The following is a 14,446-nucleotide window of genomic DNA, read 5'->3' as shown; positions in this document are numbered from 1 at the left end:
ATAATTGGTATCAATTTAAAGGTCAGCCACTCCTCTTGGATATACTATCAACTTCTCTGTTCTATATCCTTTAGAAGTAAATATATACGCCATAGAATCCAAATTTTGTCATGTTTCACACAAAAGTCAGGGTCCATTTGACCCGATAAATATTGACCGATCTTTATAAAAACAGGCATGCTTATTCTTTGGCCCGATCCCCTTCTCCGTGTGAAATTTCACAATGTTCGAGCCATAATTGCGGCCTCTGGAGCGACCAGAAAATCAGACAAAAATTTAGTATTTAGTCCATTTTATCCCCTAAATATTAACCGATCTTTACCAAAAACAATAGGGGTCTTCATTGGCCAGAACCCATCCTACATGCAACATTTCGTGAAGATTGGTCCATAGCTGTGGTCTGTATCGTGTTTACAAATTATAATGGACAGACGGACGGACGGACCCACATGTCTAGATCAACTCAGCTAGTCGAGATATGACGATCGGTATACTTAAAGGTGGGTCTAGGACCAATATTTCGCGGCGTTACAAACTTTTGGGGCTGCACAAAGCTATAATACCCTGACAACATAGTTGTGTAGGGTATAAAAACTAAATAAAACGTTAAATTTATTTTTTTTCCGGAAAAAATTTTTTTGGCCTGAACAAGATTGAATGCGAAATGTTGCGGCCCGAAGTAAGAAAATTACCTTATTGATTTATAAAATTTAACTCCATTTTGCACTTGTTTAACTTTTGTGATGGAATTTGTATTATATTAATTAAATGTATTTTATTTATACTTTTATTCAATTTATTATAATAACATTTATTATTTAAATGAAAATTACATTATGGTGTGTCACAATGCATAGAACAGACACAAGGGAACTGTACAATTAGAGCAGAAGACATATACACATAACACACAATCTCACAAAAAAAAAAATACAAAAACTATATTAATGACGTAAAGAAAAAACAAAAAAAAAATATTTATAAAAACCAAACCATACAAGAATTTCTTTATAGAAAAATTTAAGGAACAAATTAATGAAAAACCAATACAAGGGATAAAATATACTAAAAATAATTAAATTAAATAAAATATATATATACATACCTATCAATATAGATATTTAAATATAAATTCATTAAAAAACAAAAAAAAAATAAATAGTTAAAAAAATAAGACAAAAATCAAGCAATTAAAATATTTAAAATGAAATTAAAAGATTATGAAATATAAGACAACAACAAAAAACTATACAAGGAATAAATTTGAAAACATTTTAATTATATTAAAGCTATTGATTACATTTGTAATTATGTTTGATATAATTTGTTTTAATTCTAGTTTTTCAAAGAATATATGAAATCAAGTGAACGCAATTTTTGTTTCTTGAAGGGATTGAATCCTCTTTTCCTTCACTTGAAGGAAAGAAAAAAAATATATCATAACAAAAAAAAAAGAAAACAAAAACAAATTGCAATTAAAACAAGGATTATTACTATTTATTAAATAGATAAGTCATAGTAAGTAACTTACCCTGAGGACATGAACAATGAAAAACAACAACAACAAAACCAAAAACATACATTCTCAAACACAAATACCAGAAACCAGTAATAAAATAAATTTAAAGTTAACCATAAATAATAAGTAAATAATAGATGATCCCCATTGATAAACTAAATCAATAAAACCATAAAATAATATTTAAATTGACTCTAAGGCATAATTTCTTAGTCGTTAAGAAATAAGGCTAAACAAACACAAATCAATAGAGAACAACAAACAACAACAAAGTTTGAAAAACAATGGAAATAAACTACAAACAAAGTATTTAATAACAATTTAAGAATTAAATAAAAACGTACTTCATTGAACAAAAAAAAATTATAATGAATGGATTTTATTTTCATCTATTGTATGAAAGTTATTAAAATATTTTTCAAAGCATACTTTTAGGTAAGTATTTAATTGGGACAGCATTGCCGTTCTCGATATTTTTTTATACCCTTCACCACACTGTGGTACATGGTATTATGTCTTTGGGCTTATGTTTGTAACAGGCAAAAAGAAACGAGATATAAACAGGGTTCCTTTTGAAAATATACATAAAATCACTTTCTGAGTCGATTTATGCATGTCCGTCCATCCGTACGTCCGTCTGTAGATGTTAAATTGTAAATAAAGTACAGGTCGCATTAATGATCCGATTTGGATGAAATTTGACGCAAGTCGCTTATTTGGCCCAAGAACGAACCCTATTGAAATTAGTGAAAATCAGTATAGATTTAGATATAGCTCCCATCTATATTTTCGTCCGATATAGGCACCAAAATCCCTATATATATTTCGATTTGCACGAAATTTGGCACAGCGTACTGATTCTGGAAAATTGGTTCAGATTTAGATATAGCTCGCATATATAGTTTCGTCCGATTTTATGCAATTGGTGCATAAAATCGGACTATATAACTTTCTATTTATACGAAATTTGGCATAGGGCACCGAATTAGGTCCAGAATGATGTGTGCTAAGTTTCGTGAAAATCGGTTAAGATTTAGTTATAGGTCCCATATATATTTCCGTCCAATTTAATGTAAATTGTGCACTAAAGACCCATAGGTAAGCCGATTGATACAACAAATTAGTATTCCTACGAAAAGGCGACGTCTATTAGGATATATATGTAGAATAGAATATATTGTAGAGTATACCAAAGTCATGTGGTCGGCTCAGTCTGACTTTACTACTTTGTTTATATGACCTTGCCAACGTAGTCGGTGCAGATCGATACGTTTGACTATGTCGATGTCCAAGAATGGATGGTACAACACATGGTTCGTTCGACGGCGATATTCACCGTCAACGCAGATCTGCCCATATATCTTTCGGAGATTTTTTTCTCTCAAACACCCCAATAGGTGCATCACCTGCTTGCGCAAATACCCATGCTTCAGATCCATATAACAGCACGTGTAGTATCAGTGTCATGATGGGTATGAGTTTAGTCTGGCGGGAGGTTGCTAAACTGCTTACTTAGACCATATTACAATCTGTTGTCCAACACGATTCTTCTCCAGACTTCGAAGTTTATGTTATTAGTTTTATTTATGCTGTGGTTCTCAAGTTCCACTGTTGGTCCGAGTCTACTGGACGTCTTACGCATTCTTGCCATTTACTGCCAGACCCACTTTGGCAGCCCCTTTTCAATTTGTTCAAATGTGACTGTTACTGTTCGCAATGTTTGACCCATTATATCGAGTAGGGTTGTAACATGTGTTGTTTGGTGTACAGAGTGCTATTTTTGTTCACAATTGTTACCTGGTTAGAATCCTCTTAACGTATTAAAGGGCTCCGATAGGTCCTTTCCTGCTTTTACTGCTGACCAGGTGTCAATAAAAGTTATCCTGCATAGCCGTATTAATTTCGCAGGAATGCCGACATGCCTTAAAACACCTCTGAACGGATAGGGCTGTCGAATGCGGTTTTATAGTCGTCGAATATGTGGAATGTGTGTGTATGTGTTTTTCGTGGGTCTTTTCCAGGATTTGGCGCAGAGTGAAAAATCTGGTCAATAATGAATTTGCAAGGACAGAAGCCGAATTGGTATATACCATTGGCTTTAGTCTTTCACACAGCACGCTGGGTATGCGATGAGAAGTAGACTTATTCATCTATAGTTGGCACATATCGTCTTGCCTCCTTTTTGTGCACGGGATACAGGGAGCTGATTCAAATCATTGAACATTCATTCATCTATCCAAATTGTACTAATCAGCTGGCATGCTCCTGACCAACTTCTGACGACAAGTTTTGAATAGTTCGGTTACCAGCCGAACGGCACCTGCTGCTTTATTATTCTTCAGCCTATTGATTGCTATTCTGAGCTCATCTTGGCTAGGTCGTATACACTTTATACCGTCAGCTGTTACTGGTTCCGGGGTATCTGTAAATTAGTGTTTAGAGCTCCCTCCAAGAACCCGAATTATCTATAGGTTTGAAGCGATTCTCACTAATTTCTCAGTAATGAGCAATGCTACAATAAAGCCTGAATATCTGGGGACGCCTCCCACAACGGTAATCTTCAGAATTTTCGGTGTATATTCCCTATAGAAAACACATCATCCTGAGGCCTAAAATGTTGTACGAATTTTTTATATTTTTCTTCTCAATTACTTATTAACAAAAACACAAATTAAAAATTTTAATACAAATTTATTATTATAATAACACACCTTTACTTAAAATATGTCGAACTTCCTTTTTTAAATTTACTTCACCATTTATCTAAATATTCCCAATCGCCCTTAAAGTAAGACATAAACCTACCACTTCCTTTGATAATTTTTTGGACCATTCACTATCGTGACCGTATGACTACAACCTTTTAACTTTCCATGTCATCGCCTCCACCCACACAATACCATTACCATTGTCAATGACAGAATTGGAATATATTTCGAATATATGTACATATATGTGTACGTACATATGTTTGTTCATATGGTTGTGCGAATACAATGATAAAATATGGTGCGATGCGGTGGTGCATAAAAGACAAAAAACGACAAACAGGCGACTGCTCATAAATTATTCACTGACAGAATCAGTGAACCGATCTGTAATTTATTGTTAATTAATTGATTCTGACTTCATTGTTTCGGGAAGAGAGAAAGAGAGTTTGAGACGCCAGTGTCTATGGGCCATAAATGGTATGCGAAATGCGGTAGCCTATATATCTCCCAAAACCAACAAAAACAAAAAACCATAGCAAATAAAACAACAACAATCACACACAATGAATGCAATATAAATAAAATAGGAACAACAAGAACACAAACATCAGATATTAACATAGAAAATATTTGAAATGTCACAGAATTAGATAACTGAAATGAAATGGAATAAAATAAATAAACTGACATTAATGGCAATTTTATGGAAATTTTAGGCCATTGAAGTTGATTAGGAAGTCATGAGGGAGCAAATAAAATCAAATAGACCGCCAAACATTAAAAGAGCTCTTCCGATGACACGAAGAGATTAGAGATAATGACATGACCTCAAAGAAGTAACTGCTGTTCTCAATGGGATTGTTAATTGCAAAATGTCAATTAATTGCATGGTTAGATAGAATTTGCATTGAAATTAAGTAATTCAGAAGCATGAAAGGAAAGTAATTGATTGTGAAATATCAAGGACATTATATATATTGTGGCATGTAGTAAACATTTGATGTTTATAGAAAATTTAAGGTAGTAATAATTTTTCATAAATTATATATTGCGAGTTGTACTAAAATACGAGAACAACCAGTAAGGAAAGTAGTAAAGTCGAACGGGGCCGACTATATGACACCGTTCACCACTTGTGGCTTAACTTGTAAAGAAATTGCCCTTTTTAACGATTTTTCAGGAGAGATAACAATCAAAACTAAAACCTAAAGGACATTCAAAATAAAAATGTTTTAAATCAGTAAAGTGCAATTTCTTATACCCTTCATTGTGGTACAGGGTATTATGTCTTTGTGCATATGTTTGTAACAGGCAAAAGCTAACGAGATAGACACATGGTTCCTTTTGAGAATATGCATAGAATCACTTTCCAAGTCGATTTATGCTTGTCCGTCCGTCCGTTTGTCCATGTTGAATTGTAAACAAAGTACAGGTCGCATTTTTGATTCGAATTTGATTAAATTTGGCATAGCTTATTTATTTGGCCCAAGAACGAACGCTATTGAAATTGGGAAAAATCGGCTCAGATTTAGATATAGTTCCCATATATATTTTCGTCCGATTTAAGGTAAATGGTGCACTAAAGTACCTATATATCTTTCGATTTGCACGAAATTTGGCATAGCGTACTTTATTAAGTCTAGAGCGACATGTGTTAAGTTTCGGGAAAGTCGGTTCATATTTCGATATAGCTCCCATATATATTTTCGTCCGATTTTATATAAATGGTGTCCCAAAGTCATAGCGTGCTAAATTAAGTCTGTAAAGATGTGTGTTGAATTTTGTGAAAATCGGTTAAGATTTAGATATAGCTCCCATATATATATTCGTCCTATTTAAGGTATATGGTGCAGCAAAGTACCTATATATTTTTCGATTTGCACGAAGTATTATGTCTAGAGTGACATGTGTTAAGTTTCGGAAAAATCAGTTTAAATGTCGATATAGCTCCCACATATAAATATATATTCGTCCGATTTTACATAAGTGGTGCACCAAACTCCACATATATATTTTGTGTCGATCGGCCTAACTTATGGGAGTTATATCTAAATCTGAACCTATTCCTACAAAACGGGGCGCACGATAGGATATACTAATTTCAATACGTTGTATTTTGATTTGTTTAAATCGATGTATTTTGCATTATTATACATAACCGTATCATAATCTCAATCTCTAGAAAAATGGACTTGTGTCATTTTCAAGTTAAGCCAGCGATATGTTACTCGTCTACGCCGACGTCATCAACATAATGGATCGAACATTGCGAGCGGTAACAGCCAACTTTGAACGAATTGAGAATTATTATACACTTTTACCTGTTTATGTTACATATTAAAATTTCCATGTTTTGTAAGCAGACTAACATCGATTGTCCTTTATATGTTGCTCAAAGTAATTATTTCTTTTGGTTTGTGGATCCTTATAGAAGAAATATACCTTATAGGTCCACTTTTCGATACTACAGTAAATAATGATCCCGCCCATTATCCATTACATCTCATGTCGTGGCAGCTCCTAGTGGGACTGGAAACTTTATTTAAAATAAATGTCAGTACTACTTGGTGTAAAATTTAGGAACATATGGCTACGGTTGGTATTTTTGGTGCCAAGGAGGTTACAAAATGTGCATGTAAAATTTGGTGGGCATAGGTCCACGTATTTATTATGTCTTTATATGTAGGATATAAATAGTTTGGTTGATAGCCCCTTTAAATTGTTTTTGGGATAGTTTTGGATACTTGTATCAATTAATAATGGATTCTAATATATGTGGAAGCTGTATTCAGATCTGGACCCATTTTCTATTGCTAATTTTCAATCAATCCGACAACAATCCGACAAAATAATCTATAATATTGAACAATAAATACATACAACTTACTCAATAAGGCAATCCCTTTTGGCCATTTTTCAATTTTGTGTGACAAAATTAATTTCTTTTATAGGCAATCCTCTTAAATATTCTTAGACGAGACAAAATATATTAAAGTAATTCAAATATAATCCTTTAGTGCAAAATGACTTACAGGACGTTACACTTGCTTGGCTGCCTGTCAAAGTTCAAATAAAAATACTCTTTTAATGGGGCAATGAACTTTTTGGGTTGATATATATTTTTTTCTTTCTTAATTTTTTTATTATTCCTTTAGGCAGAAGTAGTCATATTTTCTATTTGTTTACAAGTTTGTGGTCATACTTTATGGATATTCTTTGAAGTGTGCCATAAAAAAGGAAGCAAAACAAAAATTGTCTAACTTTTGTTGTTGTTTTCTTCTAATTAATATTTCTTTAGACAATTTAAAATAATAACACAATGTTATAGAATTTACATTTAGGATACACGTTTTGCAAGAATGGGAAATTGGGGTGTGGGCGGTGTTTTGGTTGTTAGAAAAAAAAACACATCGCAAAGGCAAAAAGGACCAACCGCAATTTTTAAAAATTTCAAACAAAAGGTCCCTTATTTAGGATGTGTTTAATAGAAACAAGAATCCCCAATAAGAGTTTTAAATAAATATTTGTTAAATTTACACTAAAATGTTTACTCTGAAGTTAAATAGAGAATTGGTTCTTGCTTTCTTTTTTTTTTGGGTACACAACACAAACAAACAACAGACCCTATTTTAAATTCTTAATTAAAAGAATATGAGGATACCATCAAAATAGGCTACTTCCATTACTTCGGATACCATAGGGACATAAACAACCAGAAAATTTATGTTTTATCTAATTTTTACATTCTGTTTCCTTCGGTGTTATTTATTTTGTGTCTAACCGAATACTAATTTAAATGTAAATTTTTTTCCCTTTTTGCCAACGCACACACACAAATTGGGCTGAGAAATTCCTCAGGTTTTTTTTATTATTTTTTATTTCAAAATTTTTGTTGAGGTTAGCTGGTTTGGCAGTTCTGCATGATGTTCTTATAATTGACTCAAGTCTAGTCATGGTATCACGCATATAACGGTACCCCCAATAATCGGTATTTTTTTGGTATTATTTTCGACACGTTTTTAACCGATTTGGTTCTAAATTAGTATATTGTATTCCCATTAGGTTTCAAAACTCACAACTACAATGATTAATATTGACCCAATTTTTATGGTAGCCCCCATATTTGGACACGTTTCTAACCGAATTGGCTCTAATTTAGTATTTTGGGTTCTCATTGTATATAACGTCCTTGCACTAAAAATATATTGACCCAAGTTGAGGATAGATGCCACATACGATACTCCCACTCCCACATCAACCGATTTTCACGAAACTTGTCACACATCATTCTGGGCTAAATTCAGTACGCTATGCCAAATTTCGTGCATATCGAAAGATATATGTGGACTTTTGTGCACCATTTACATTAAATCTTGACCGACCGATTTCACGAAACTGGACAGACATCACTCTAGGCTCAATTCAGTTATGCCAAATTTCGTGCAAATCGAAGGATATATAGGGACTTTGGGGCACCATTTACATGAAATTGGACGAGACTATACATGGGAGCTATATAGAAATTTGGACCGATTTTCTCGAAACTGGGCAGACATCATTCTAGGCTCAATTCAGTACGTTATGCCAAATTTCGTGCAAATCGAAGGATATATAGGGACTTTGGTGCACCATATACATGAAATCGGACGAAACTATATATGGGAGCTATATCTAAATCTTGGCCGATTTTCACGAAACTTGGCAGACATCATTCTAGACTCAATTCAGTACGTTGTGCCAAATTTCGTGCAAATCGCAAGATATATGTAGACTTTGGTGCACCATTTACATGAAATCGGACGAAACTATATATGGGAGCTATATATAAATCTCTACCGATTTTCTCAAAACTTGCCAGACATTATTCTAGGCTCAATTCAGTACGTTATGCCAAATTTCCTGCAAATCGAAAGATATATAGGGACTTTGGGGGCACCTTTTACATGAAATCGGCCGAAACTATATATGGGAGGTATATCTAAATCTGAACCGATTTTCTCAAAACTTGCCAGACATCACTCTAGGCTCAATTCAGTACGTTATACCAAATTTCGTGCAAATCGAAGGACGCATAGGGACTTTGGTGCACCATTTACATGAAATCGGACGAATCTAAATATGGGAGCTATATTTAAATCTGGACCGCATTTCGTGCAAATCGAAAGATATATAGGGACCGTTTACATTAAATCGGCTAAATATATATATATGGGAGCTATATGTAAATCTGAACCGATTTTCCCAATTTCAATAGGGTTCGTCCTTGGGCCGAATAAGTGACCTATGCCAAATTTCATCAATTTCGGATCATAAATGCGACCTGTACTTTGTTTACAATTTAACATGGACAGACAGGCAGACGGACGGACGGCCATGCATAAATCGACTTAGAAAGTGATTCTATGCATATTCTCAAAAGGAACCATGTGTCTATCTCGTTTCCTTTTGCCTGTTACAAACGTATGCACAAAGACATAATACCCTGTACCACAGTGTGGTGAAGGGTATAAAAACAGTAAGGAAAGTAGCAAAGTTCTGCATATGTATCCAAAACTTCGTTGATAAAAAATGCTAAATTTTGTTCAAAAAAGTGCTAAAAATGGAAAAAAGTGACAAATAAAAGTGCTAAAAATTTTAGAAAACAAAATAAGCAGAATTGTCTATGATATATTGGATTCTCATTAGCTAAAAATTTCCCAATCAAAAATGATCAATGTGGGTCTTTGTTTAGAGGTAGGCCCTCTAGAATGACAGTTTGGGGACGTCAGACACGTTTTTCATCGAATTGACTATAACATTAAAAGTTTGATTATAATGGTGTGTCAAATCTTCCCAATAAAAATATAAATACCGGTCCACGTTTTTTCGGGTTTTGGAAAATAGTATATATGCAGAAATTTGTCAATATAGGTGAAGTTTTGCACATAGTCCTCATATTAAAATAATGCTGTATCTACTTTATTCCGAAGGTTATAGACGCATTCTATGGCTTCTTGAAGGGTTGGATATATTTATGCGGACAATTTTCTACATAGGTAAAATTTTGGACATATTCCTTATATAAAGGTTCATCCGATTTGGCTACTTTTAAGGTTTAGAACCTTTTTCCCCCGAGGTGGATGAAATTTAAAAATACGTTTGCCGACATTTTTCAATAGGTGGGAAGACCTATTTGAAGAACTATTTTTAGTACTTTGACGTGTCTAATGAAAAAAATTCTTTCCAAAAAGTTTCCGATATAAGTTCATGATTTTTTCATCGCTCCCATACAAAGGTCCGCTTAATATGGATACAAAGCAGGCAATGCTATTGTAACCTAATGAAGTAGAAGTCGGGTACTACCCGACCATTTTTTGAGAAAGTTTTAATACACACTACATGATGTTGAGTATAAACAGACCTGAGCGGTCGAACTTTAAGATTTTTTTGCTTTTAAAAATATGTACAGATACTTTTTTAACATTGGGAAATCAAACTCATAGCCTTAAACATATGAAAATTTTTAAGCGTCAATGTGATATTGAAATAATACCCAAAATTTTGACTAATTCCAGAAAAAAATAAAAATGCTAAAAAAGTGCTAGGTGCTAGATGAATTTTGTTGGTGCTAAACGAAAAGTGCTAAATCTCGCACTAAAAGTGCTAAATTGGCAACACTGATCCTAACAGACGTCGCCTTTTCGAAGGAACATTAACATGACACTTAACAAACTTAAAAATGTGATCTTTATTTATATGTAAACCGACTAACATCAATCCCTACACATGCCATTCTGCTACCTATTCTAAATTTTGTTAACATGAATAGGTTGAAATTATAATGGAAGATATGCTATATCTAAATCTGAACTGATTTCAAGGAAACTTGTCGAGATTAATTTATATTTATTTCAGTACGATGTGTCAATCGGTCAAGCTATGGGTCTTTAGTGCACCATTTACTTAAAATCGGACCAAAAATATATAGGAGCTATATGTGAATCTGAATCGATTTCAAGAAAACCTGACACACGTAAGGATATACTAACTTAAGTACATTGTACACAATTGTGTACCAATCGGACAAAATTTGGGTACACGTCATTCTAGACCTAATTCACTACGCTATGCCAAATTTCGTGCAAATCGAAATATATATAGGGACTTTGGTGCACCTTTTACATTAAATCGTACGAAACTACATATATATAAATCTGAACAGATTTTCACGAAACTTAACACACATCATTCTAAACCTAATTTAATACACTGTGCGAAATTTCATGCAAATCGAAAGATATATAGGGACTTTGGTGCATCATTTACATACAATTGGACGAAAATATATATGGGAGCTATATGAAAAACTGAACCGATTTTCACGAAACTTAACACAAATTATTCTAGAACCAATTCAATACTATGTGCGAAATTTCGTGCAATTCGAAAGATATATAAAGACTTCAGTGCTATGGGAGCTAAATCTGATTCTAAGTCTGAACCGATTGTTCCCAATTTCAACAGGGTCTGTCCTTGGACCAAATAAATGAGCTGTACCAAATTTCATCCAAATCGAATGATAAATGCGACGTGTACTTTGTTTACAATTTAACATCAACAGACGGACGGAGAGAGTTATCGTGCGCAAAAGCCGGTCAGACATTTGTAATTCGACTCCAAACTGTCTGAAAGGGATTTGGTCCAAAGAATCATGGAGTCTAAATACCAAACATATCCATCGTGATTTTATCCGATGAATATGACAAAATCGGAAATGACTTGTCCATTTATGATCCGAATGAGATAACATATAACACAGCTCATATATTTCCCGAATGACGAACCCTGCGAATTGCAGAGAATCTGTTCAGATTTAGCTCCCATATATAATTTCGTCCGATTTTATAATAGTGTAATAGTGTGTCAAAGTCAGCGTACTGAATGTAGTTTTACACTAATTCTAGAATGTCTCTACAAAATTTCAAGTAAAAATCTCAATAACTCTTGAAGATATAGTCGATTTATTGTGTCAGCATCAAGTGACGGCAAGAGTGATTCTCAAACTTTAAACGCATTTTTCTCAAAGCAGTGTTTTTACGAATGGCGGGCACGATAACTCAAATCGATTCCAAATAAAGATCTTCCCTATTTTTTAACTTGGTTTGTGGTCAAAAATCGGCGATTTTCCAAAGATATTTTTTCAAGGGTCCACCATTTGGTTAATTTTTGAGCGAAGTCAATAATCCTAGTTCATACGAGAGCCAGACATGTACTCTTTCTAACACCGTTGGAATTTTCGGATTCCGATGTTCCAATGAGGAGTTATAATGCCCGCCATCAAAAATAAGGACTTTTCTTTAATTACAAAAAACAAGAACAAAACAATAACAAAAATTTTTTGTAAATTATTTTTCTTCCCTTTTAAATCTTCAAATATATATGTGCAAAGTTCCAACCCTTACAAGCATTGGTATTGATTTACCAGCCCATTGAAAATCTTGAAAAATTAAAATCGTGAATGGGGGGTCCTTTAAATCGATAGTTCCCATATTATAATGTTGATCGATTTGAGGTAAATTGTACATGGCAGACCATGCTTATCTGATTTGGATTCATATAGAACGGAATAGCGTACCAAACCGAGGTTATTCAATTTTGTTGAAATATGTTATAATTTGAAAATAACTCCTAAACATATTTTTGCCCGATTTCACCAAGGGTAGGCTTTGAAGATTAGTCCTTTCCATAATGGTTTTTATTGCTATACAGATATTAAAATTGATCAGCGATATAAAACCTGATGTCTTAGCTCAAATTTAATTTACTATTTTCCACACACGTAAATATCCCTGACCTACACCACAAAAATTCCTACCCCAACCGTTCTGTCGTCATAACACCTCTGCAGTATGAAAACTTTACTGCTTTTGCCGGTTTATTATGGTTATTATCTTGAAATTATCTACTCTTTTGTGTAATACATCTATTTTGCAGGGTGACTAAGTACTGTTGCAACAAAAGGACAATTTCTATAACGGTATTGTCTTCAAATTGTTTTTTGTTGTTGTTATATTATCATATTCGTATGATATAAGACAAGGTGTTGGATGTTGATGATGATGACGGCGACGACTACGATGTATTGTTGATAGTACCATAAACATAAAAAATGAGGTTTTTCCATTCATTGCAAGGAGTGTTTTCTAGGTAAGCAAATTACCATACAATAACATCAAATAAGCAATCTAAATATATCTTACGACCGTAGGTAAACAAAGAGTTGTCATTGAAAAGGGTAACATATCGAGGGGAGTGGTGGAAATTAAAAAATAATTCGAATTTGTTGTAGATGGCTGCGAGAGTACTACGGCAGATCTGCTGATTATAAACAAATTGTTTTTAATTTTATTTACTACTTCCTACACTATGTTATCAATATTGGTCCCCCCATAACCTCATATAACGTTGCAATCTAAATTGCAGTAGGCTGAACATTGTATACTCTACCATGCGTTATTAGTTTGGGGGTTTTCAGATTTAAGGAAAAATCCCCATTACAAATTGCTGAAATTTGTATTTAGTGTATATAATGGTTTACATAAATCGGTTTGTAGAATTATCGGTATAGGTTCACTTTTTGGTATGTTCCCTATATATTATTTTCAATTATCTGTCAGTATAACTATGGTGGAGGGTATCCAAAGTTCGGCCCGCCCGAACTTAACGCTTTTTCACTTGTTCATATTAAAATAGTTATTTATATTAAAATAGTTATCTGATTTGTTCCAATCCCAACGATTGGGTAGTCGTTACGTGGAATAGTCAATTTTTACCCTACAAAGACGTTGCAAGCATTCCGCCATCTGTTGTAAGCATTCCGCCTTCTAAAGATATTGTGATAAAAGAAACTCAAACATGACAATAATATACCGGTCATTAATTAGGTTTAGCCCTTATATAATTATATCCCCAAATATTCACTATTTCCTATTATTGGTCCCCCTTTAGGCATACCTTCATATAACTTTGTAATCTAAATTACAGTAGTTTGAGGATTTTATACTCTACCATGCGTTATCAGTATCAGTCCACTTTTTGGATCTTACAGATTTTAGGAAAAATCCCCATTAATAATTGCTGAAAGTTTGTATTTGGTGTACATAATGGTTTACATAAATCGGTTTGTAGAATTATCGGTATATGCCCACTTTTTGGTATGCTCCCTATATTTCCATTA

The sequence above is a fragment of the Musca vetustissima genome, unplaced genomic scaffold (assembly GCF_032173495.1).
Source record: "Musca vetustissima isolate MV318-11 ecotype Yass unplaced genomic scaffold, APGP_CSIRO_Mvet_v1 utg53232, whole genome shotgun sequence".
In the NCBI taxonomy this organism is placed as follows: Eukaryota; Metazoa; Arthropoda; class Insecta; order Diptera; family Muscidae; genus Musca; species Musca vetustissima.
This window is presented reverse-complemented; position numbering follows the sequence as displayed.